Here is a 25,967-nt window from a genome sequence, read left to right as displayed (position 1 = left end):
TGACTATCTCAAAATTTTGATTGGATATGTTAGGGGAAAGACGGGCGTGGGGGGGAGGCAATGCACCCTCCAATCACTTATGGGGGCAGTAGAACTTTCAATTTCCAATCGAGCTGCTTTATAAGTTTCAACAACAACCCTTTCTACACGAAGTGCCTTGGTCAGAAGTAAAAAAAAAAAAAAAATTGTAACCTTATCGCTCTTTCCTTCATTAAATAAAAAAATATGTTTTTTTCTGCATAAAATAAGGAGCAGCATTAAAACATAAAACGAACAGAAATTTGCCGTATATGAGGGAAGCTACCCTTCCTCAATACCCCTCTCTTCACGCTAAATTTTTTAAAGAACTTTTAAAAACGGTTCCGATTCAATCCCACGGCCCTTGAGTTTCAAGAATCGTTCTTAAAAAAATAGAAAAAAAGATCAAACATTAGCAAAGAGGGGGAAATTGAGGAGGAGGTAGCCCCGTCATATACGGAATAATTTCTGTTCGTTTGTCGCTCAATCATTTCTGTAAGTTTTAATGTTGCTCCTTACTTTCAGTAGAAAAAACTTGTTTTTCCTATTTATTTCTGATCGTTTTTCAGATAATCCCAGAAAACTTAAGGCTCCTGCCGAGGGTTTGGCGTAGAGAACGATGAGACTAGGCGCCTCCAGGTTGACCTATCGCTTGCCAGGATCGCAGCTTCTTCCACCGGGATATGGGCTTGGGTGAGGAATTCATTGGCTTTGTCGTTCCACCTAGTGGGTGGGTGTCCTCTGGGTCGTTTTCCATCCGTTTATGGTGGGGTCGAAGTCGAATGCAACCCGTGCTGGGGCTTCGCGTGGCATGCGCAGGAGGTGACCGTACCACCCAACAGAACGCTGGGCGAGCTGCGTCGAGAAAGGAATTTGAGCCGTACGTGTTAGGAGAGTCTGGTTGCTAACGAAGTCAGTCCAGTGAAGTCTTTCGATTCTTCGGAGATGTTTCGTCTGAGCGACATCGACGGTGCTGAGGATAGATTTGACAGCTGGCCACGTCTCCGCTCCATACAGCAGGACGGTGCTGACTGACGCATTGTAGATGCGCATTTTGGTAAAGCGGCTTATGTTTGGCTTTCGCCAGATGCTGCTAAGCCTCCCAACAAGTGCTGAACCTTTGGCAATTCGAGATGTAAGCTGTTTTGTGATCAAGCCATCATTCGACAGAATAAATCCCAGGTAAGTGAAGTATTCAACCACATCTACTCGGTTGCTTCCGATGTTGACTTCCTTTACAGTAGAACGGGACGTGGGGGCTCAAGGAGCATAACTTTGGTTTTCTGCCAGTTGATCTACAGTTCAACTTTCGATGCTTCTTCTGAGAACACCTGGAGAGCTTTGGTCATCTTATCGACGGTGCTCGCAACTAGCGCTATGTCGTCGTCGGCGAAGTCAGCATCAGAGAGTACCCGGTCTCCGAACTGAAGACCGAATTGAAGGCGATTCATCATGCTGGCCATAACATGGTCTATGACGCAGTTGAAAAGCTTGGGAGCGGCGGCGCAACCTTGCCGGACGCCAGTCTTCACCGGGAATGTGGGACTGCGTCTTCCATTGACTTGCACGCAGCTCTCCGTATTCTCATACAGCTTGTCAAAGAGTAAGAAATATTTCTTGGGTAGACACGTAGTTCTTAGCATCAGCCAAAGTTATTGGCGATCAACAGAATCGAAGGTAACCTTAAAGTCCACAAATCCGAGGAATGCTTTTCGGTGGAACCCTCACGCCTTTTCAATCAACTGACGCCTAGTACACATTTGCTCTGTCGTTAATCTGCCGGGCCTGAATCCGGCTTCTTGGACTCTTCTGTTTCTACAAAAAAAAGTGGAACACCTGTCCAGGAGTGACATGGCGAAGATTTTACCATGAACGGAGAGAAGCGTGATCCCACGATAGTTGGAGCAGATTTGACGGCTGCTCTTACGTTTCCAGAGCGGCAATATGATGCCAGCACGCCAGTCATTCGGTATGCTTTCCGTCGTCCATACAGCTGAGAAGATTATCTGGAGCCACAGAATCATCGCTGCACCCCCATACTTGAGGAGTTCTGCAGAAACGCCTCAGACGCCGGCGGCTCGAATATTATTTAACCGTTTTACAGCATTTTGGATCTCAAAGGTGGTAAACGGTTGCGATACGAGGTAGGAAGTAGCCTCGGGTGTGGTCATTGCTGCTTGAATCAGATCAGGGTCGGGATGAGCAACTGTCTCGGCATTCAGAAGCGTTGAGAAGTGACTGCTCCAGGCAGAAAGTTGGCCTGCATCGTCATCCGGCATGCTTCCTTCAGCAGACGAAACACGGCTTACGGTGGAAGTCTTCCCTTCCGTCAGCTGCTGGAGGTGTTTGTAGAGGGAGCAGGTGTCTTCTTTTCTCGAGGCATCTTCAAGATCGCTGGCTTTCCTGTCGACAAAGGTCTTCCTATCACTGTGCAGTAGTCTATTGCGCAGGCCATTTAGTCGTCTGTACTCTGGCATATTCTTTGCTAGACGGGCCTTCCGGCGCAGCTCGATTACAGACAGAGTCTCCTGGGATATCCAGGGTTTATTCTTGTCTGCTGCGGCCAATGATACTGCCAGCAGAATCGAGTATATTATCTTTGAAAGACTTCCAGGCTACTTCAGGGTCGTCCAGAACTTGGAGGCAGCTAAACCGGTTAGAGATATCGATAGCATACTTCTGTTGCATCTGAGATGTAGCCAGACTACTCCGATCAAGCTTGGGAGGCCGTTTTTCTTGTCCTTGTGCTCTCAGGCGTAGCCTGAGTGTGGCGACTACCATCCTATGGTCTGTGTTTCCAAGCTCGGCCGACCTATAAGTCCGGCAATTTGTTATCGACGAGCGCCAGCGACCCGAGATCATAAACGTAATCGATCATCTTCTTCGTCTGGCCGTCGCTAATATACCAAGTGTATTTGTGTATATCTCGTCTCTGAAAGAGCGTGTTTGAAATAACCAGATTATGCATATTGCAGAGCTGGAGGAGTCTTTGTCCGTTGTCATTCAGTGAATCTGGAGTCACAGGGCCGAGAACATTTCTCCACACGCCCTACCTGTCATTTACCGTCGAGTTAAGGTCTCCCAGTAGAGTGACAATGTCGTGGGGTGGGACTTTTGACAGGGTCGCTGAGAGCTCTGCATAGAACTGATCCTTTACTTCCGCAGGACTCGGATTGGTGGGAGCATAGCATACAATAATTGTCCGCTTTCCATGCTTGTGCTGGAGCTGAGCCATCAGTATTCTATCTGAAATTTGTTTATAGGAGAGAAGGCATCTCTTGGCTCTAGCGTTCAGCGCGAGACCTACACCATTTGTCTTGCTTTTTGGGTCACCAGAACAGATCAGGTGATATCCTTCACCAATATCCTCGGACTCTCTTCCGACAAGGCGGGTTTTCGTAAGACCAACCACAGCTACATTGAAGCGTTTTAGCTCATGGGGAAGCAATGATTTTGCTCCAGGAAAGTTGAGTGTGAGTACGTTCCAGGTGGCGATTCGTATTCCCTCTTCGTAAATACGATACATGCGTGGGTCGGAAAACGGGCCAAGGATATACTGTGGAGGGGGAAGGAAAAAGGGGGAGGGATCATCCGAGGCAGTATCATCGTTTTTCGTTGTGGTAAAGTGTTCGGGTGGAGGGGTGCAGGCCCAACCGACCCTAGGCCTGGGATCTAATTAGAGCTAGGACTTGCCTAGATACTGAGAGTCCCTGGGGTGGGCTCCACCCACCTCATAAGGTTGAGGCTGCCCATTAACATGGAGCGTTTAGTTAGGGAAAACCCCATATCCAGAGGCATGTGGTCAGCAGAAATAGTCTGCCTTATTCCGGACGAACTCCACGACGTGGAAGTTCGACCACGACGTCATTTTCCGGACGTGGAAAATCCTCCCACGAAAAATTCCTCTACATAAAGCTCCTCCCATGTAAAATTCTTCTGCCGTAAAATTGTCCCCGGACAATTCCATCCCTGCTGCGAATTCTTCCCAGAAAATTTTTGCTTACGATTCTGTCTGAAAAATACTCCTTAACAAACTTTTATTTGAAGAAAGACTTGTTTTCATTTAATTTCTGATCCTTTTTAAGGTCATTGGGGAATATCCCTGTGTGAAAAATACCCCCCCCCATTAGAAAGTTTCTCCCCCATAAATTTCCCATGAAGAATTTCTCCTGGTGATAATTCTCCAATGGAAAATTTTTCCGTGGAAAATTATCCCCATAAAGATCCTCAGAGAACTCCAACTCCGCTGAAAACTTCTCCCCTGACAGTTCCCTCAAAGTGTCTCCACATGTACAATGGGATCAACAACGAGAAAGTAAGGCAAATAAAAATAATTTTGTATACGAGTTCTGACAAATTTTTCCGATGTACAACTTCCCCTGAAAAGTTCACCCCCCAGAGACTATCATCCCCATGGGTAATTCTCCCCGTGGAAAATCCTTCTCCAGAAAATTTCCTCCTCCCCCCCCTTAGAAACGTATGGATACTTCCCTATAACAAATACTATATGTAAACAATGGACAGATTTCATAACTTGCGGCCCTTCCTCTGGTGGTTCTGAAGGGTCATGTCATCTCCATAGACATATCAATTGTACCTTTCAACTATACTGAACAAAATGGCTCAAAATTTTGATCAGACGACTTTAAGAAAAAAGGCGTGGGAAGGGGGCTAGTTGCGCTCTAATTTTTTGGTCACTTAAAAAAGACACTAGATATTTTAATTTGTGTTTGAACGAGCCCTCTCGTGATATTCTAGTGCCATTGATTTGATACAATCATCCCTGGTTAAATCAGCAAGAACAAATAAGCACAAATCTGCAATCCTTCTTCTGGCAAAAACTACAAAATTTCCCATTTTTATAGATAGGAGCTTGGAACCTCTATACAGGGCCGTATCCAGAATTTTTTTTTTTTTTGGGGGGGGGGAGGGTTTACATAAGGATCTTTTTCGAGGGGGCTTACACAAACAAATCTCAACAATAGGGGTTATGGGGTTCAAACCCCTAAATCCCCACTCCCCCTGGATGCAGCCTTGCCTCTACAGTAGGGTTCTCTGATATGCTGAATCTGATGGTGTGATTTCCATTAAGATTTTTTGGCTTTTATGGATAACAGTAAACTAGAATCCAATTTTTTTCTTTTGTTAACTTTTCATTTTCAGTTAGTAATACTTGATGAATAGATAGATGTATTTGCCTGCCTGTTGGAAGCCAGAAGCGATTTTCAAGCAGTTCGTGGTAACAAACTGTAAGTAAAGAGCGACCCAACTCAATAGTAACCGAAACTCTAACAAACGGAATTTTGATACCAATAGATACATCAAAAGAATCAGATTTTAATGTTGATTTCAATTATATAAGTTTGCATAATTGGGGGGGGGGGTTTACATGCCTAATATCCCTTAATACATAGTTGCTGGACCGTTCTACTATGCTGAAAAAAATGGCTGTCTCAGAATTTTGGCCGGATGCGTTTGGAAAATGAATGGGCTCGAGAGAAGGGCTGCTTGCCCTCTAATCTCTTAATACTCGTAAAAAGGGCACCAAACGCTCGCGCTGTAATTGGAGTGCAAGGGGGAGGACTTCCCCCTTCATATATCTAGTAAAAATATTTTAAACAAGTAAAAAATAAATTGGAAACGTTTTAAATGTAGTTTGTTTTCAGTAAAGTACAAATTATGTTCTGGTCTTGAGAAGGCATGGGGGTTGTCAGCGCTACTCATGTTAATTTTTGCTCGTTTTGAGTTTGACTCGGCTATTTATTGTATGATTTAAATAAACAAAATACGTTTAAAAAATTTAACTTTAATAAATTAAAAATTGTTAAAACTTTAAGGAACATATATCAGTATGATTACAGCCTGAACAATGACATCAGTTTGATTACAAACTGACAATCCACAGCCATTTTTTTTTTCAATAAAGTGCAAATTATGTTCTGGTCTTGAGAAGGTATAGGGACCTTACACTGAACAAAATGGCTGTCTCAAAATTTTGATTAGATGTGAACCTGAATATTTCTTCCTTCATTAGGAGATAAAATTAACTCAGTACCAGTAAAGCGACGGAACGACAGAATAGCTGCCTGGTTATCAATTACGGCTAAATTTATCAGTCTTCAACAGAAATGGGGAGGGGCAAAATTAGTATTGACACGATTTGAAGGAAGAAAATAGATAGGACTCTAAAATCATTTCAACTTACCAAGGCAAAATAAAACTCCTTCATCAAAACGGTGATCGATGATTTTGGCATTATTACACCTTATTCCTAATTAGGAAACTCTGCAACCCTATTTCATATGAAGGGGCAAATTGGGTTAAAACTTGCCAAATTTTTGGCGCTGAATTAGGGAAAATTTTATTGTATTTCCCAAATTGTCATATTTTTCCTCAATTTTCTCGAATCAAAAAATAATTCAATTTTTATTTAGATATTTCGCACTCGGCTGATTTTTTTCCCCAAGAATTTACAACAAAAATTCGGGGTAAAGTATCATTGAAAAAATAGGAATAGTGGAGCAAATTGAGTCAAAACCTCCCAAATTTTGTAGCTAGTTGAAAAAATATGCATGTATGAATTGTTAGATTTCTTCACACTTTTCCAAAGAATCCTGATTAAAATCAACCTTTTTCTTCCAGTTTAAATCTTAAGAAATACGCAAAATTGATGAAAGAATGATGCTTTATTTATAATCAACAATTACAGTTATGTTGCACCTTTAAACAAAATATGGAAGGTGAATGTTAATATTACTAGAAGTGAATGGTTTGCCATGAAATTACATGCAAAATTAATTAGTAGATGTTTAGAAAAAAAATTATTAAAAAAAAGGTAAAATAAACATATACATCTCTAGACAATGCTAACAAACAAAAATAACTACTACTACTCCTTGCAAAACAAATTTAACTTTGTCTCTCTCTTTTCTTTTTTTTTTATTAATTTTATTACAAACATATTAAAAAACAGTCTGTTGTTAAGCAAGCCCCAGGTTTACTTATTTTATGACTTGATATCTAATGAAAATAGGTTGCCTCTAGAATTATCTCACATAACCTTGCATCCTTGTATTAATAGTGTTTGCTAAGGCTGAGTTTGAACCTTCTTGCTTTAGTAACTATAGTATGTCCCATAGCATAAGTAGAGGTGGAGCTACAGAAAATCCTAAAGGTTTTTACAGAGCTGCTCAGCAAATCTTAGTGATTCTGCCTCTACTATTGCCATGGGTATACTGTATGTACCAAATAAAGAAGGCTTGAATACGCTCTAAGGCTTATCCTTTGTTTCCAGGTAAGGATAACACCATTTCCATATTTCCCAGTGTAAGTATGTAGACGCTGTGAAACAAGCTTTCCCGTGATCAAGCTACCCATGCATTTGAAATCATGTGGGGTATCTTCAGATGATGACTTTCTCCCAGAATTTGTAGGCTCTACTTCTTTTATGTCCAATTTACCTGTAATGACTATGGGACTAAGAGAACCAGCAGTAAAACTAAGCAAAGCTGTTGAAGTATCTAGACACTGTGAAGCAAGCCTTCTGGTGATTGAGCTACCCACCCATGCATTTGAAATCATGTGGGGCATCTTTAGATGATGAGTTTCTCCCAGAATTTGTAGACTCTAATTCTTTTACGTAAAATCTGCCAGTGGTAACTGTGGCACTAGATGCTCCATCAACCTCAGAATCAATTGATACTGACTTCTGTGCAAACTGTAACAAAGAGTTTGACATCCTATCTCTGGTTGCCCATATTGACAAAGGCTGCAAAAAGGCTCCTATGACTTTTGATAGTGAACTCTGTACACTAAGACAAGCAGCAATAAATACCGCTATTAGAGGCGCTGTTACGGTGCAACGATCCATGATCTTTGAAATGGATTTCGCATTTTTCAATAAAGCTACTCGCAATCCAACTCTTATTTTTTCGTCACCATATGGGTCGTTTGTTGGAGAGCCAGCCATGGATGCTGGTGGTCCCTTTAGGGAGTTTATGTCAGAGTTTTTTGAGCTATGTGTCCAGAAGTATTTTGAAAAAAGCATAGGTGGTTTCAACTTTTCTTGCACAGATAAATCTATAATGGAAGTTGTTGGACTAGAAGTTGGATACTCTCTCCTTCATGATGGCCCAAGGTTTGGTTATCTTTGCCCATTTACTGCTAATAGGATCCTGAATGAGGATTCAGACAACAGTATATTGGATTATGTCCAGCTTCTTTGTGAAGGGATTGGCAAAAATGCTGCATCAGTAGAAGCAAAAATAATTTCAAAGCTGCTCTCTGAAAAAGAAGAGGACTATGAAGATATTTTTGATCTGATAAATGCTTCGGATTTGGGAGTGAGTACTATTGTCTATTTTTTTTGAATACATTTAATCTCATTATTCATGGCTCTTTTTTGCTAAAGTCAATTTCTAATTAATACTTTTGAAGAATTATTTACTCTTTAAAGTGATCAGGTAGTCCAATGATTTTTTTTGTTCATACTTAGCGTTCTTGCAAAGCTAAAGTGGCAAAGTTTTTACAACCCAACCAAACTAAAATATTTGTCATTAAAACCAGACTTGGATGTTTAGCAAAAGAAAACAGAGATGAAAAAGTAAGATATACATACATACACACATATATATATATCACATATATATATATATATATATATATATATATATATATATATATATATATATATATATATATATATATATATATATATATATATATATATATATATATATATATATATATATATATATATATATATATATATATATATATGTAAATAACATATATATAAATATACATATATATATATATATATATATCAATGATCTGTGAATGAGTTGCATTTAAAAGCACTGTAACTATTTGTTAAAAACATTTCATAATTCTTGCATTCGGTGGAGATTTCAAGCTCCATATTGCATGACGAGCCAAATGGCATATCTGCATCAATGTAGCCAATTATAAGCCCCTTTCAGCAGTCGATACATCTCGTACTTGCGGCAAAAAAAGATGTTAGGACAAGCACTTAAGCACCTGAAAAAGAAGCACCTGAAAAGCACCTGAAGCACCTGAAAGATGTTTCATGCATCAAATTAACCTAAGAATTAGCTTAACTACATCTAAAAAACTACCTCCGATCCCAAATTGGGCTAAATTCTGCAAGAATTTTTAGAATAGCCATTACCGCAGAAGGCATGACCAGTTTCAGATATTGCGGAATTCGAGCCCCTAAGGGACCTCCGAGGTGAGGTTTGTGATTGCTGCAAACTCTCTTAGTCAGGTACACAGGGTGGGGGGGGGAAGCCCCAGTCGTTAGGCCACTTACTGTGTTCTCGTTGGGCTTTTTACGTTTCCTGGCCTATATTCTAGATATTTCAATACTAAATTTATTAATTTTTTGTGCAAGTGTTTACCATTCCATTATTATTCATAGGAAACTGAAAGATAAACACGGTTTCAAACAGAACATTAGTGCAATTGAGAGTCAATGTTGAAAATTTAATGATACTCTGCACAGACCCTAATTTCTCTAAAACCCTATTCTCTGTAGCTTTTCAAGTAGCTGGAACCGCTTTTTACCCCCCCCCCCCCCCAGAAAGTTGTCTAAAGTTGTCTTTACGAAAAGCATAAAAGAATGTTAAGAAAAGTATACGACAAAAGATAGATATGATCTGGTCACTCATTTATAATTATTAATCAAAAAAGATTTTTGCAGAAAATAAATTTTTTAAAAAAACGTAAAGATATCCATTAAACCAAAAATGAACAAAAAGAGAATCAAATAGTCTAACAAGCATACAACTACCACAAATCAGTATCAATACATAAATGGAACCCAAAACAAACAGAAATTAAAATAAGTCAAACTCAAAACGAGCAGAAATTAATGAGTAGGGTTCTAAACCCAATGCTTTCTAAAAGCCAGAATATAATTTGTACTTTACTGAAAAGAATACAAATGAATCTACCGAAAAAAATGTGCACTGCCAGTTTAATATACATATGCTAATATTTATTCATTAAAACCTTAATTATTTTTTATTTCTTAAAGTTATAAAAATGATAACACTTAAAAGAATGTTTTTCAGTTAAGTAAAAATTATATTCTGGCTTAGAATATAAATTTACATGACCACACTTCCTATAAAAACCCTATATGTCCCCAGATAATTTCTTAAACCACATTGGCCTGACATCACATAAAGAAATAAAAACGAGCAAAATTGGGTTTTTTATAGGCCAAATGACGATACTGAAAAAAAAAAGCGAATATTTCGAGAGGACAAACGCCTCTCTTCTTCAGCGCGAAACGAAACGATGTATCAATAAAAGCCAAAAATTAAAAGAATTAAAACCAACTACCTAACAACCATAAAAGCGAGTTATTCGCCAATATCCGCGATTTGCACAAAATCCAAAAAAACATGAACTGCCATCGACGGATACTAGCGAGCAACTGACAAATGAAAGGGATCAATTCATTCACTCGAAAAAACAAAACGAACCAGCAATTAAATAAGTTGGAAAATCAAATGACATAGTTTTCCAACTTATTTAATTGCTGGTTCGTTTTGTTTTTTCGAGTGAATGAATTGATCCCTTTCATTTGTCAGTTGCTCGCTAGTATCCGTCGATGGCAGTTCATGTTTTTTTGGATTTTGTGCAAATCGCGGATATTGGCGAATAACTCGCTTTTATGGTTGTTAGGTAGTTGGTTTTAATTCTTTTAATTTTTGGCTTTTATTGATACATCGTTTCGTTTCGCGCTAAAGAAGAGAGGCGTTTGTCCTCTCGAAATATTCGCTTTGTTTTTTCAGTATCGTCATTTGGCCTATAAAAACCCCATTTTTGCTCGTTTTTCTTTCTTTATGCTATATGTCCCCAGGGCATAACTTACAACCCTTGCCCTTAGGGCTGGGGGGATTTGTTATGCTCAAAGACATAATTTCCAGACCTTTCTGATAGGCTGAACAAAACGGCTGCATCACAATTTTGATTGGAAGTGTTTGGGGAAATGATAGGCGTGGGGGGGGGGGGAGGCATTTGCCCTCTGATCACTTTCGACAAATAAAAAAGGCACTAGTCTCTCAATTTCCAATCGAATGAGACCTTTTTGAAGCTTCTACGATAAAACTTTCTATAAAATCCTTATAAACCCCAAGGGCATAACTTACAATCCTTATCCTGAGGGCTATGGGGAAGGGGGGGGGGAGGTTGTCATCCTCATAGATATAATTTCAAGACCTTTCAACTACGATGAACAAAATGACCATATCAAAATGTTGATTGGAAATTATGGGCGTGGGAGGGGGGGGGATTCTCCCTCCGATTAATTTCGACTATTAAAAATGACAATAGCCCTCTCAATTTCCAATTGAAAGAGCCCTTTTTGAAGTTTTTACGACAACAATTTCTATAAAAGCATTCTATGCCCCCAGGGCACAACTTACAACCTTAGCCCTGAGGGCCGTGAAGGGGGTCGTCATACTCAAAAACATAATTTTCGGACCCTTCAACTACGTTCAAAAAAATGGCTATATCAAAATGTTGATCGGAAGTGTTTGGAGAAATGAGGGGCGTGAGGGGGCATTCGCCCTCCAATCACTTTTGACTATTCATAAGGGCACTAGCCCTCTCAGTTCTAAATTAAATTAGCCTTTTTTGAAGTTTCTACTTCAACGCTGGCAAAGACCTAATTTCCAGAACTTTCAACTACGTTGAACAAAATGTCCATCTCAAAATTTTGATTGGATGTGAATGAGGAAATGGTGGGCATGAGAAGGGCGTTAGTTGCCCTCCAATCACTTTTGACTATTAAAAAGGTTCGAACACTGGAATGTTTTATTTTAGTTATGTTGACTAACGTGTTTTATTTAAGTTACATTAATAAATAAACATGCCCCTTACAGTTACTTCATATGGGAAAACTTAGCGGAAGGTAAATATAATTGATAAAATTAAAAAAAAAGATAAATGGCTACAATAGACAACTGGTAAGTTGGCTACTAGTTTCTGACTTGTTTGTACAATTTACAAGTAATATTTGACTAATATTAACGAGAAATCGAAACTGCCGAAACCTCTAAAAAAAGTACTAAAATCTTTAACTCTTGGATGGTATGGAAAAGAGGTTTTTTAAACCTCTTGAGATAGCCGTAAATATATGGCTATCTCAAAATTGTGATTGGATGTGTTTGGCGAAATGGTGGGCGTAAGAGGGGGGTTTGTTGCCCTCCAATCACTTTCTACTATTAAAAAGCGCACTAGCCCTTTCAATTTCTAAGCTAATGAACCCCTTTTAAAGTTTCTACGACAACGCTTTCTATAAAAACCTTCTATGCCCCCAGGGCATAACTTACAATCCTTTCGCTGAGGGCTTTGAAGGAGTGCCATCCTCAAAGACATAATTTCCGGACTTTTCAACTACGTTGAACAAAATGCCTATCTTAAAATTTTTATTGTATGTTTTTGGGAAAATGGTGGGCATTGAAGGGATGTTAGTTTTCCTCCAATCACTTTTGACTATTAAAAAGGGCACTAGCCCTTTCAATTTCCAATTGAATGAGCCCTTTTTGAAGTTTCTATGACCCCCAGGCCATACCTTACAACCCTTGCCCTGAGGGGTGTGGGGAGTTTACCATCCTCAAAGACATAAAATCCAGAACTTTCAACTACGTTGAAAAAAATGGCTATCTCAGAATTTTGATTAGATGTGTTTGGGGAAATGGTGGGCGTTAGAGGGGGGTTAGTTGCCCTCCAGTCAGTTTCAACTAGCCTATTAAAAAGGCCACTAGCCCTTTCAATTTCGAATTGAAAGAGCCCGTTTTGAAGTTTCTACGCAATATTTTCTATAAAAAAACCTTATATATGCCCCAAGTTGTTATCCCCCAAGGCATAACTTACAACCATTGCCTTGAAGGCTGTGGGGGGGGGGGGTGTAATACTCAAAAACCAAATTTACAGAACTACGTTGAACAAAATGGTTATCTCAGAATTTTGATTGGATGTGTTTGGGGAAATGGTGGGCGTGGGAGGGGGGTTAGTTGCCCTCTAATCACTTTCTACTATTAAAAAGGGCACTAGCCCTTTCAATTTCCAATCGGATGAGCTCTTTTTGAAGTTTCTATAAAAACGCTTTCTATAAAAACCTTATATGTGCCCAAGGCATAACTTACAACCCTACCCCTGAGGGGTTTGGGGGGTTTGTCATCCTCAAAGAGATAATTTCCAGAACTTTCAACAAGGTTGAAGAAAATGCCTATCTCAAAATTTTAATTGGATGTGTTTGTGGAAATGGTGGTCGGGAGAGGTGGGTTATTTGCTCTACAATCACTTTCGACTATTAAAAAGGGAACTAGCCCTTTCAATTCCAATCAAATGAGCTCTTTTCAACTTTTCAACGCGTTCTATAAAAACCTTACATACCTCTAGGGCATAACTTACAACATTTGTTCTGAGGGGGTTATCATTCTCAAAGACCTAATTTCCAGAACTTTTAACTATGTTAGACAAAATGGATATCTCAAAATTTTGATTGCACGTGTTTGGGGAAATGGTGGGCGTGAGAGGAGGGTTAGTTGTCCTCCAATTACTTTCAACTATTAAAAAGGGCAAAGCTTTCTATAAAAACCTTACATGCCCCCAGGGCATAACTTTAAAACCCTTGCCCTGAGAGCTGTAGGGGGAGTGTCGTCCTCACGGAAATAATTTCCCGAACTTTCCACAACGTTGAAAAAACGGCTATCTCAAAATTTTGATTGCATGTATTTGGGGAAATAGTGGATCTGAGAGGGGGGTTAGTTGCCCTGCAATCCCTTTCGAATTTCGGGCACTAGTCCTTTCAATTTCCAATTGAGTGAGCCCGTTTTGAAGTTTCTGCGACAACTCTTTCTATAAAAACCTTATATGCCCCCATGGCATAACTTACAACCCTTACCCTGAGGGTTGTGGGGGGGGGGGGGGGGGTTTGTCATCCTCAAAGACCTAATTTCCAGGAATTTTAACTACGTTGAACAAAATGGCTATCTCAAAATTTTCATTGGATGTTTTTGAGGAAATGGTTGGCGTGAGAGGGGGGTTAGTTGCCCTCCAATTACTTTCGACTATTATAAAAGGGCACTATCCCTTTCAATTTCCAATTGAATAAGCCCTTTTTTAAGTTTCTACGACAACACCATCTATAAAAACCTTTTATGGCCCCAGGGCATAACTTATAACCCTTTCCCAGAGGGGTGTGGGGGGTTTTTCATCCTCAGACATAATTTCCAGAACTTTCAACTACGTTTAATAAAATGGCTATTTCAAATTTTGATTAGGTGTGTTTGGGGAAATGGTGGGCGTGAAAGGGGAGTTAGTTGCTCTCCAATCACTTTCGACTATTAAAAAGGACACTAGTCATTTCATTTTCCGATCGAATAAGCCATTTTTGAAGTTTCTACGACAACGCTTTCTATAAAAAACCTTATATGACCCCAGGGCATAACTTACAACCCTTGCCCTGAGGGCTGTGGGGGGGTTGTCATCTTCAAAGACCTAATTTCCGGACCTTTCAACTGCGTTGAAGAAAATGGCTATCTCAAAATTTTGATTGAATCTGTTTGGGGAAAAGATGGGCGTGAGAGGGGGATTATTTGCCCTTCAATCACTCTTGACTATTAAAAAGGACACTAGCCCTTCGAATTTCCAATCAAATGAGCCCTTTTAGAAGTTTCTACGACAAAGCTTTCTATAAAAACCTTATATGCCCCTAGGGCTTAACTTACAACCCTAGCCCTGAGGGCTGTGGTGGGGGGGAGTGCCCCCTCAAAAACATAATTTCTATCTGGAAATCAACTACGTTGAACAAAATGACTATCTCAAAGTTTTGATTGGATGTGTTTGGGGAAATGGTGGGCGCTGAAGGGATGTTAGTTGCCTTTCAGTCACTTTTAACTATTATAAAGGGCACTAGCCCTTCCAATTTCCAATCGAATGAGCGCTTTTCGAAGTTATTATGACAACTCCTTCGATACGAAGTGTCCTGGTCTAAGAAAAAAAAAAAATTTTTGCCAACATCGTTCTTTACTTAGGCAGCGCTGCCTATGATCTATTGCGCTGCCTATGATCAACTGCCACATCTTAAGTTTTTTGTTTTAGCGCAGGGCTCGAAGATAGCTAAAACATCACTTATGAATCGGACTATTTCCGAAAAGAAGAAAAATGGGGATCTAACAACCTACAGCCAATGGTATTATATCGAACATTAATCTGAACTTAATCAGCCAAGCATGAAAGCAGCAAATTCAAGTGGAGTACTACATGGTACTTACTTTCAGTTTGCCAAGAAAACTTCCTCGTTCAGCATTTTCTCAAAGTAGTTCGTAGATTCCTCTTCTTTCAGAGTTTCGCAGTTATCGTAGCTTAGGATGCCTATAAAGGTTTGATACCTTATAGGGGAAGGAGTAAACCAGTTAGTCGCTTTAGCAGGGAATCTCTGGAAACGGTAAAGAGTTAGATGATTATCACTGCTCATATAGGGAATTATAATTTAAAGATGTGACGAATTAGGCTCTTAGATTTAATCAACATGCAAGTTTATGCAATAAGAAGACGATCTAGTGAGCAAAAATTACCAGCAAGTTTCGAAACTCACTATTACCAACTACGTAATGGGAAACTTTGGTAAATTACCACAGTTACCCATGTGTGGCAAGTTTCAAATACTGATGAACTTCAAAGAATATATTTCCTCCTCTGAGATATTAATAAGAAAAACGATTACTTTCTCAAAATTAAAATTGCTGTCACGTATGTTTCAATGATTCTACAAGATTTGGAGCATTAATTTTTTTTACGGGTTTTGTTAAAGTACTGTCCCACATAAGTTGAAGACTACTGACAAAGATTTATTTTTTGCACAACTTTTTCGTAAAAGAGGGGGTGCATCCAGATTCAGAAAAGATGACATAAATGCAATGAAAACCCAACATCACCAAACCTTTACAAAATAAATAAACCCTCCCCCCATTCCCAGTTTTCCAACTATTGTGGGGGGGGGGGTAGTTAAAAAATGGAAACATATCGGTTTGCAGGCATAAAACCGTCCCGAAATTTAGAATAACATTACTTGTATTTAATAATCAACACACTTTTGACCATAAAGGGGTTGAAAATGTGAGGTTCCTGTCTGTGTCCCTAGATGCAGCAGCAATTTGGTTTGTTATATAATAAAAGGCTTGAGGTGAGATTACACGTTACACGAAATCATACCGTTTTGCATGTGCAGGGGGCAGTTTTTTGCATCGGTATTCTTTCTTCTAGCTTGAATCCATGCGCCAAACCGCATGGGTTTCCCCATCGTACAATCTCACCTATAACGAAATGCTGCAATAAATTTACAAATCATAAAATCCTGTTGATTAATCCCTTCTTTTTGTCGCCTGAACTACATAGCGTTTAGAGAAGAAAAACTTATGTAGCTTGAAAAAAAAAGAAAGAAAGGGAACTCTTCTAGGTTATCTTTCATTGATCGCAATAGAAGCTGATAGGAATAGGGATTTAATAAATCAGCAATAAAATATATGCTTTATTTTTTATCCAAAACTAACTAACAAAATGAATCATGAGAAGAATTTGATAAACATACGTAGTGGTGGGCGGAAAGAGAGAATGGAAAACAACCAAAGACATTGAACCTGACTTAGCCAAAATAGTAAAATCTGGCAAAACAGCCAAGATTGGTCAAATGCTTTACAATTATTCATTCTATAAGCAAGATTCAGATTGAAAGTCCAAAGACAATTTTGTTAATTAGCATGAACTTTTATTTAACTAGAGTAGGTCTATTTGATTTTATGGAAACTCCATGTACCAACACTTAACCCAGAAATAATTCAGAATCTAGTGTGATGATTAGAGATTTTTGGGCACTAGTTACCTTTAAATCAGGGGATAATAAGTATATACATCATAGGTAACACATCAGAACATTGCAATACTAAATTAGGAGAGATTGGACAGGAATATTTTGATTAATACGCCGTTCTACTGGTATAATAACCGGATACATAATTCACTGATAGTCTGTCCTATAGTTTCAAGCGGTCATTGAAAAAACTCAATTCAAAAGTCAAGAACTTCCCAGATAAAATTAACCCCTTTTTTGGATGTTTATTTATTTTGTTTTCAGAGTGACTGACTCATCCCGTATCTGTTTTTAATGCTCGAACAAGAAATAACGCGGTGCAGAAACCTGCAAGGGTATGACTTATGCATTGAAATGGATAAATGCAAATTTCTACGATAGATTGTAGTGAAGTTGAAGCTCTCGTGGGGAAATAGGGATGGACTTCTTTCAATCGAGAAAATTCTTGTGCACCAAAAACTTACAGTTATTGGCATGTTTGACTTGAAAGTTAATGGAGGAATTCCCATGTGTCTGAACATACTGCAAGGCGACCATTCACATATGTTTTGACATCCATGGGATTATAAAAAAAGGGGAATTTAAAATGATTCTAGGTTCACTCATAGGATTTTGACAAAGTCCTTAAAGGGTGAAAAGAATCCTATAAGGTTTTTTTAAAGACCAAGAGGATTTTCGCTAATGTTTCTGCAACAAGAAGCAAATTATAGAGATTAAGACATTATTACACTATCTAGATTATAGAAATACCTGAGAAAAGCCAGTCATCTAGAACACACTTAGCAATTGCAGTCTATGCGGATTTAATCGTTTTGGTCCAAAACCAGCCTTACCTAAGACCATATTCAAATTTTTTAACTTCTTGCTCCCGGATTTACAATAGGATTAAAAAAAAGTATGTCTCGACAGATTTCGGATTTGCAACAGCACAAGGTTTCTCACAAAACTGCATGTGAGTGAACCTAGGGCAAAACTTGAAACTTTGTGAAAATTTAGTGATAAATAACTAAAGATAGTAAATGGGATTTTTGAAAAGGGGGAGGCACCTAGAAATTTCATAAAACGGCAACTAAACTCCATTATAAGAAAGATAATACGAGCAAATATAATTAGTACAGAGGCTGTTTAAACTTAAAGATGTTGTCGATATATCTGTCAATCTAGTGAATCAACTGTTTTAACTGAAGCATTAAGATAAACGTCCATATTAACCATTGATGTTATAATATTTGAAGGTCTCTATTTTTTTGCTTTGTTTGAATCTGAACAGTCTAAAACATCTGAAAAAGGATAATAAGGAGCGTGTTCCTGGTCCAGCAAAAAGTTAATAATATTTAATAATAATTAAATATTCCGTGTTTGGGGAGAGTAGATTTACAGCTGAAATCATTGGAAATAGAATTTGTATTAAATTCTTCTGAACACAGTTAATGAGCAAATTCAGCGTGAGAACTACAGCGCAATCATCATTAGATAGAAAAAACAACAGAGGCTGAAAGCAATAGCTAATAAACTGTTCCACACCCGCAATTAATTTGTATGAACTTGAGATGAATACGAATTAAATTGCACTTTACCAGGTGCACACTCAAGGACACGTTAGGAGCTACTGACCAATGTTACAATATGCTTTTGATTTACTGCGATTTTTTTGAATTAATAAACAGTAACAGATTAGCCAAGCAACTTTTGCTTATAATTAAAAGTAATGTATAATTAGTAAATACAAACAGTTTTACCTCCATAAGCTTAAACATCTTTGTATCCTTAAGACCCTTATGAAAAGCTTTCATTCCTTTGGATTTCAATGTAAACATCAAGTGTTTGATAATGTACTGAACAATGATAGTGCGATTTTCTGGTACAATCATGTTGCTTGAAACACCAAATTGTTGAATTATCTGAAAGAATATCAGGCTAGAAAGCAGTACTTAGGGGGGGGGGGGGTGTTAAGTTTCAACCTTTCCTGAAACACCCAAAATAACTAAAAACAAAAAAATTAGAAACTTTGAGGAAAAGTTTAAAGCTTGTGAAACTATACTCTAATGAACAGCTTAGCTTTTAACGGTTTCTGTTAATTGATGCATATTAAGCATTGCTTCTCTTCACTTGCTTAGCTCATGCAATCCAAGAAAATTCATTTCATATTCTATACTGCATCAACAATGAAGAGATAAGTGGAAAATACTTCCTTTTGAAATTTCCAAGCAAAAAGGTCTGTTAAAAGAAGTGCTAGATAGTCAATTTCCTTGGTTTCGATATGCACTGCTAACTTTTACCCAGCTAACTTTTGCTTGGTTTGACAGCTAGGTATATATAAGGTCCCATCTTTTTTGACCCCAAAAATCTCCTAGAAACAACTCTGCAACCTTGTAACAACCTTCTCTATGCTTATTAATATTAATCAAAGAGCAAGACCTCAAACAGATGCCAAACATGCAGGAGGGGTGTTTGGATTGCAGTAATAATTATCCTGTCCTGCATGAACCCATTTGGTGTCTCAGATAGTTCAACTGGACTATGGTTATATCTTTATTGTAAGTTTTTTAAGGCCAATTCATTCCTCTTATGCACTGGCATGCCAGAAGAAATGAATCGCGCTAAGAGATTAGATTAGTTTTAATTCTTCAGGGAAACAGTCCAAGAAGGAGTATAAAGATGAAGAGGTGAATAATCTGTTTTTTTTTTATAGACTTTGCAGGTTCAAGGCATTTGAAATAGGCCAGCATAGTGGCTAGCACTTTACAGAAAGCCAATCCTGTTAGAATATCTTTTCCTCAAAAATCTAGCAACCAAAACAAAACAATAGGGTATTTTCCTAGAACAGTTACCGCTATGTAAAAAAAACATACTTTGGGTGTCAATACCCTATCAATGAGATTAAAGACTTTAAACTGTTAGCTAGCTTTTTCATCTCTGTTTTCTTTAGCTACAAATCCAAGTTTGGTTTTAATGATAAATATCTTAGTTTGATTGGGTTGTAAAAACTCTGCAACTTTAGCTTTGCAAGAATGCTAAGTATGAACAAAAAAAAAAAAAAAAAAAAATCATTGGACTACCTGATCACTTTAAAGAGTAAATAATTCTTCAAAAGTATTAATTAGAAATTGACTTTAGCAAAAAGAGCCATGAATAATGAGATTAAATCTATGCAAAAAAAGAGACAATAGTACTCACTCCCAAATCCACAGCATTTGTCAGATCAAAAATATCTTCATACTCCTCTTCTTTTTCAGAGAGCAGCTTTGTAATTATTTTTGCTTCTACTGATGCAGCATTTTTGCCAATCCCTTCTCAAAGAAGCTGGACATAATCCAATATGCTGTTGTCTGAATCCTCATTCAGGAGCCTATTAGCAATAAATGGGCAAAGATAACCAAACCTTGGCCCATCATGAAGGAGAGAGTATCCAATTGCTAGTCCAACAACTTCCATGATAGATTTATCTGTGCAAGAAAAGTTGAAACCACCTATGCTTTTTTCAAAATACTTCTGGACACATAGCTCAAAAAACTCTGACATAAACTCCCTAAAGGGACCACCAGCATCCATGGCTGGCTCTCCAACAAACGACACATATGGTGACGAAAAATAAGAGTTGGGTTGCGAGTAGCTTTATTGAAAAATGCGAAATCCATTTCAAAGATCATGGATCACGTCACCGAAACAGCTCCTCTAATAGTGGTATTTACTGCTGCTTCTTTTAATGTACAGAGTTTACTATAAAAAGTCACAGGAGCATTTTTTGCAGCCTTTGTCAATATGGACAACCAGAGATAGGATGTTAAACTCTTTGTTACAGTTTGCACAAAAATTTATATCAATTGATTTCGAGGTTGATGGAGCATCTAGCACCACAGTTATCACTAGCAGATTTGATATAAAAGAATTAGAGTCTACAAATTCTGGGAGAAAGTCATCATCTAAAGATGCCCCACATGATTTCAAATGTATGGGTAGCTCAATCACCAGAAGGCTTGCTTCACAGTGTCTAGATACTTCAACAGTATTGCTTAGTTCTACTGCTGGGTCTCTTAGTCCCTTAGTCATTACAGGCAAATTGAACATAAAAGAAGTAGAGCCTACAAATTCTGGAAAAAAGTCATCATCTGAAGATACCCCCACATGATTTAAAGTGCACGGTAGCTCAATCACGAGAAAGCTTGCTTCACAGTGTCTACATACTTCAATAGGGCAATCTAGAGGTGGTGTTACATTTACCTGGAAACAAGGGAAAAGCCTTAGAACGTATTCAGGTCTTCTTACTTTAGTAGCTTCAGTATACCCATGGCATTAGTAGAGGCAAAATCAGCAAGATTTTCTGAGCAGCTCCTGTATCAGATTTAGGAACTTTTAGGATTTTCTGTAGCTCCACCTCTACTTATGCTATGGGCATACTATAGTTACTAAGGTAAGAATGTCCAAACTCAGCCTTAGAAAACACTATCTATACAAGGGTACAAGGTTATGTGAGATAATTCTAGAGGCAACCTATTTTCATTAGATATAGTCATAAAATAAGTAAACCTGGGGATAGTAACTGACTTTTTTTTAATATGTTTGTAATAAAAGCTATAAAAAAGAAAAGAGAGACAAAGTTAAATTTGGTTTGCAAGCAGCAGTTTTTATTTTTGTTTGTTAGAATTGTCTAGAGATTTATATGTTTTTTCCCATTAAAATAAGCTTTTTCTAAAGATCTATTAATTACATTGGCAAGTAGTTTCATGGCAAACCATTCAATTCTAGTAATATTTAACATTGACCTTCCAAATTTTGTTTAAAGACGCAACATATTCTCTCTGACAACACTTTCTGGGGGAAGAGCTTGAGATATTACTGGTAGAAAGCAATTAAAATACTAAATGGGAAACATGTTAGGCAAATTTTGCTTGTACCTTTGTACGTAATAAGTTGGTTCATTTTATTACCATTGTATTTTTCCATACTGATTCTAGAAGCTTAAAATACCCAAATCTTTGCATACAAAAAACATTATGCATTGCAGCAGTAACTGCAACCTATCCAATTTTTATATATTGAGACTGATAGCACCAGATTAATGTTTCATATGGCACTTTTGGATTGTATTGAGGATTCCATTATAGGGATGAATTTGAGTGACAGTTCAGGCGTTAACCTAGACACAGCAAAAAAGTTACCTTTTGAGCAGCCCCCCCCCCCCCCCAAACAGGGATTTGGCATGGGAGAGGGTGTATTATCCCCGGAGTTTTGTTGTATGATCTTTGGTCTATTTTGAACAGAATGGCTATGTAAAAATTCAATCAGACATATTTGAAAAAGAGGGGTTTTTTTTTTGGGGGGGGGGGACTAATTACCATTGGATCACTTTTGACTCTTAAAAATGAAATTATAACTTTCAATTTCTAATTATTTGAGTCCCCTGCAAATTTTATACAACCACCTCTTCCATAAAAAACTCTATATGCCCCCAGGTCATATAGTTACAACCCTTCCCCTGGGATCAGGGGGGGGGGTGTTAAGTTGACCCTGAAGTTTTGTTATCTGATTGTTGGACTATTTTAAAGAAACTGGCTATCCCAAATTTTGATCAGATGCATTTGGGGAAAAGGTGTGTGTGGGGGAGGGGGAGATGCCCTCTGATCACTTTTGACTCAGAAAAGATAACTAGAACTTTCAATTTCCAATCAAATGAGCCCTAACTGAAGTTTATATGGGCACCCCCTTCCATAAGGACTATATATACCCCAGGGCATACTTACAATGGCTGCCCCTGGGCTCAGGAAGGTTGTACTGACACTTGAGAATTTTGAGATAGTCATTTTGTTCAACATAGCTGAAAGGTCAAATATCCTTGGTTTTGGTGATGATATGACCCCAGGGGTGTCCCAAGGCTCATTTTATTGGGGGGCAATCTTTGTAAATTTTACCGAATCACTACCTGATTTATGCCTTATTTTCTGCAGAAATCAAGAAGGAGAGTCACTTTTCATGGGTATTACTAATCTCTCTCCTGTTTTTTTTTTTTTTTTTTTTTTTAGCAGGGCTAGGGGATGACCAGAACAACATAGAGATGTTTAATAGCTCATTTGAATGGAAATTAAATTTTCTACTGCCCTTTTTAAGTGAACAAATAGATTGGAGGGCAACTAGCCCCCTCCCCCAAAGTCAACCAATCCCAATTTTGAGATAGCCATTTTGTTCAACATAGTTCAAAGGATAAATATCTTTGGTTTTGGTGATGATATGACTCTCCATAGTTCCTGGGGAAAGGACTGCACCCTGAATCAGTATTGGACATATTCATATCATGCGTACTGGTATTGCAGGTATCTAGACAGATGTTTAGTAGCTCACATAAAAGATATTGCTCATATCTACATCCAGTGGCATATTTTCATCAAAATCCTGGGGGGGGGGGGGGCAAAGTTGGAGCCAATTTTCCCAAATCAAGTGAAAACATAAAAATGAGTCATATATTACCATAGACGCAAAGATATCGTAAAAAAAACTGACCTGTTTCTCTGGATACTTGAATTATGCAGGCTTATCTTAGTTTTGACAAGATATTTTGCAAAAAATGAATTTCTGCTGGGTGGCAAAATGAGGTTAGAGGGGGGGGGGGGGCTAACTTGGGTCTGGAGGAAGCAGTTGCCCCCCTCTCCTGCCCTATAACAAATCACGCCCCTTTCTGTGTCCTTCCTATAAATTCTGCCATAAGCAAGTTCCAAATGGCACAAAAAAACAACATTTTTGGTGCCGTGTCTCAAGTGGAGAAGCTGGGGCTAGTGCGCTACCAGTTCTTTTTAGAGCAACGTTTAATGGCTCATTTGAAAACCATTTTTCATATCTACGTGATGTTTATCAATTCTACAATCCTTAAGGTGATATAGCGCTAAAAGCAATACTTTTGATGTCACTTATTAAGAAGAAAACCTTGGAAGTATAAAACTATATTATCATTGTAATAATTATGGTCCAAAACCCTTAACCAGAGGTATTCAAGAACATGTCCCATATGTTCCTCCTCCATGACCCCCTAATAAGCTACACAATTGAGAAAAACCCATTAATATATCAAATTAAATTATTAGAGGTTTGGTTCTGTTGGTAAAGCATGACTTTGGATCAGAGTGGCTTGCATTTGAATCCTGCTTGTTTTTTTTTTTAGTCATGGTTTTCTGCCTTCTATACAATCATTTTCAGATAATTTCATTGTTTTTGTAAATGTGACGCACTTATTTTTTTAATGCATGTCTCAGGAAGGTATTTTGTCAAGCATTTTGATTCAAAAGAAAATAGAGGTCATCCAGTCCATGTTTTGCAACAACATTCTGAGTATATCACTAAATGCATACCCCAATGAGTGGCATAATTTTGTCAAAATACTGCGTGGGGGGGGGGGCATTGTTAGAGCCAATTTTCCCAAATCAAGTGAAAATGACAGAGAAAACTGAAAATTGAGCTATAAAATTATAAAAAATGGTAAAGATTTACTGAAGTAAAATAACCTGACTCAGTGGATGCTTGAATTATGTAGGCTTATCTTAGTTTTGACAACATCTTTAAAGAAACTAAATTTCAGCTGGGAGGGGGGGGGGGGGGTAAACTGGGGTCTGGAGGAAAACTAAGGTTTGGGAGGGGAAGTTGCCCCCTCTGCCCCATAGCAAATTACACCCCTGGCCCCAACCCCCAACCACTTAGTGGTTGGAGAAGTGTAGGCATGTGGTTCTGGAACCACTCGATGTTGTATATTAAAAGAAGGATTACTTATTGTTAAACTTACTTATTCAAGTTATTTACTTGACAATTCCAATGCAATATTTTCTCTATACATAAGATTGCACATCAAAAGAGGAAGAAAGAAAAATGAAAATAGTTCTCTAGGAGAAACCAGGTAATTCTTTTCAAAATTTTTGAAATGAAAACAAATTTAGTTTATAATACCATACATCTTACCTACACAAGAAATGATCTTTTTTTGAAATTAATTAAAAAAATTTTTTCCCAAATTAAGTTTTTCAAAGAAAAGTAAAGAACTCTATTAAACAAAACATGAACAAAAATATAATCAAATAATCTACCAAGCATGGAACTACCACAAATCAGCATCAATGATTAAATGAAACCCAAAACAAACAGAAATTACAATAAATAACCAAGTCAAACTCAAAACAACCAGAACATAATTTGCACTTTAATGAAAAAAATATAAATGTTTTTACTTTTAAAACTTTAATAAATCAAATAATGTTAACATTTTGATTACTAAATATCAGTATATGTAAATTAAACTGACAATGCACATTCATTTGTATTTTTTTCAGTAAAATGCAAATTATATTCTGGCCTTGGGAAGGCATAGGGGGTTTTTGAGCCCTAGTCATGTTAATTTCTGCTTGTTTTAAATTTGACTTGGTTATTTATTGTATTTTCTGTTTGTTTTGGGTGTCATTTATTTATCAATGCAGATTTGTGGTAGTTTCACGCTTGGTAGATTATTTGATTTTATTTTTACTCATTTTTAGTTTAATGGAGTTATTTACTTTTCTTTGAAAAACTTATTTTGTGGAATTTTTTTTTAAATTAATATCTGTTAGTTTTATATTCACATAGTCTTTTCAGGGAAAAAGAAAATAATACTTTAAATCTTTTAGTTTTTACAAGAATTTACAGTTTGGCCTGGTATTTGTATGCTGGAGAAAAATTTTCAACAATTTAAACAACATACACCCTTTTAAAAATCTGGACATAAACAGTAGTGTTTAATTTAGTTTTATACCTCCTCTAGTTGACCTGAAATGGAAAAATTGATACCATTTGCAAAAAAATTTGTTTACTTTCTTTGATAGCTTGGATACACTTACACTATTTTGATTTGGTTAAATTTTAAGAGCAGAAGTAGCCCCAAAAGTTTGAACATAATACCCTCAGTTGTTCTTGGGATACTGCTGAGATGCCTTATTGGGAATTAGCATTAACACAGTGCATTTTGATTTAATCTTAAGGTGACATTTAGTTTTTAAACAATATAGGCAAATGGGAGGGGGATTAGTTTTCC

General features: G+C 37.6%; 1 protein-coding gene across 2 annotated transcripts in view; it reads right to left on the bottom strand.

Moving 5' to 3' along the window:
• LOC148949130 (uncharacterized) overlaps positions 1–20,517 on the bottom strand; it is a 173,066-nt gene extending 152,549 nt beyond the window's left edge. The window contains exons 1-4 of one of the 2 annotated variants that reach the window (XM_089093189.1): positions 20,105–20,517; positions 18,667–18,828; positions 16,273–16,373; positions 15,333–15,496 (exon numbers count right to left, since the gene is read on the bottom strand). The gene's annotated coding sequence lies outside the window, so the exon portion shown is untranslated. The remainder of the gene's footprint in view (positions 1–15,332; positions 15,497–16,272; positions 16,374–18,666; positions 18,829–20,104) is intronic. The other variant, XM_089093188.1, reaches the window with a different exon arrangement.
• Positions 20,518–25,967: the final 5,450 nt, after the last annotated feature.

The sequence above is a fragment of the Artemia sp. Qi Xiang Cuo genome, chromosome 8 (genome assembly GCF_049724085.1).
Source record: "Artemia sp. Qi Xiang Cuo chromosome 8, ASM4972408v1, whole genome shotgun sequence".
Lineage (NCBI taxonomy): Eukaryota > Metazoa > Arthropoda > Branchiopoda > Anostraca > Artemiidae > Artemia > Artemia sp. Qi Xiang Cuo.
This window is presented reverse-complemented; position numbering and strand designations above follow the sequence as displayed.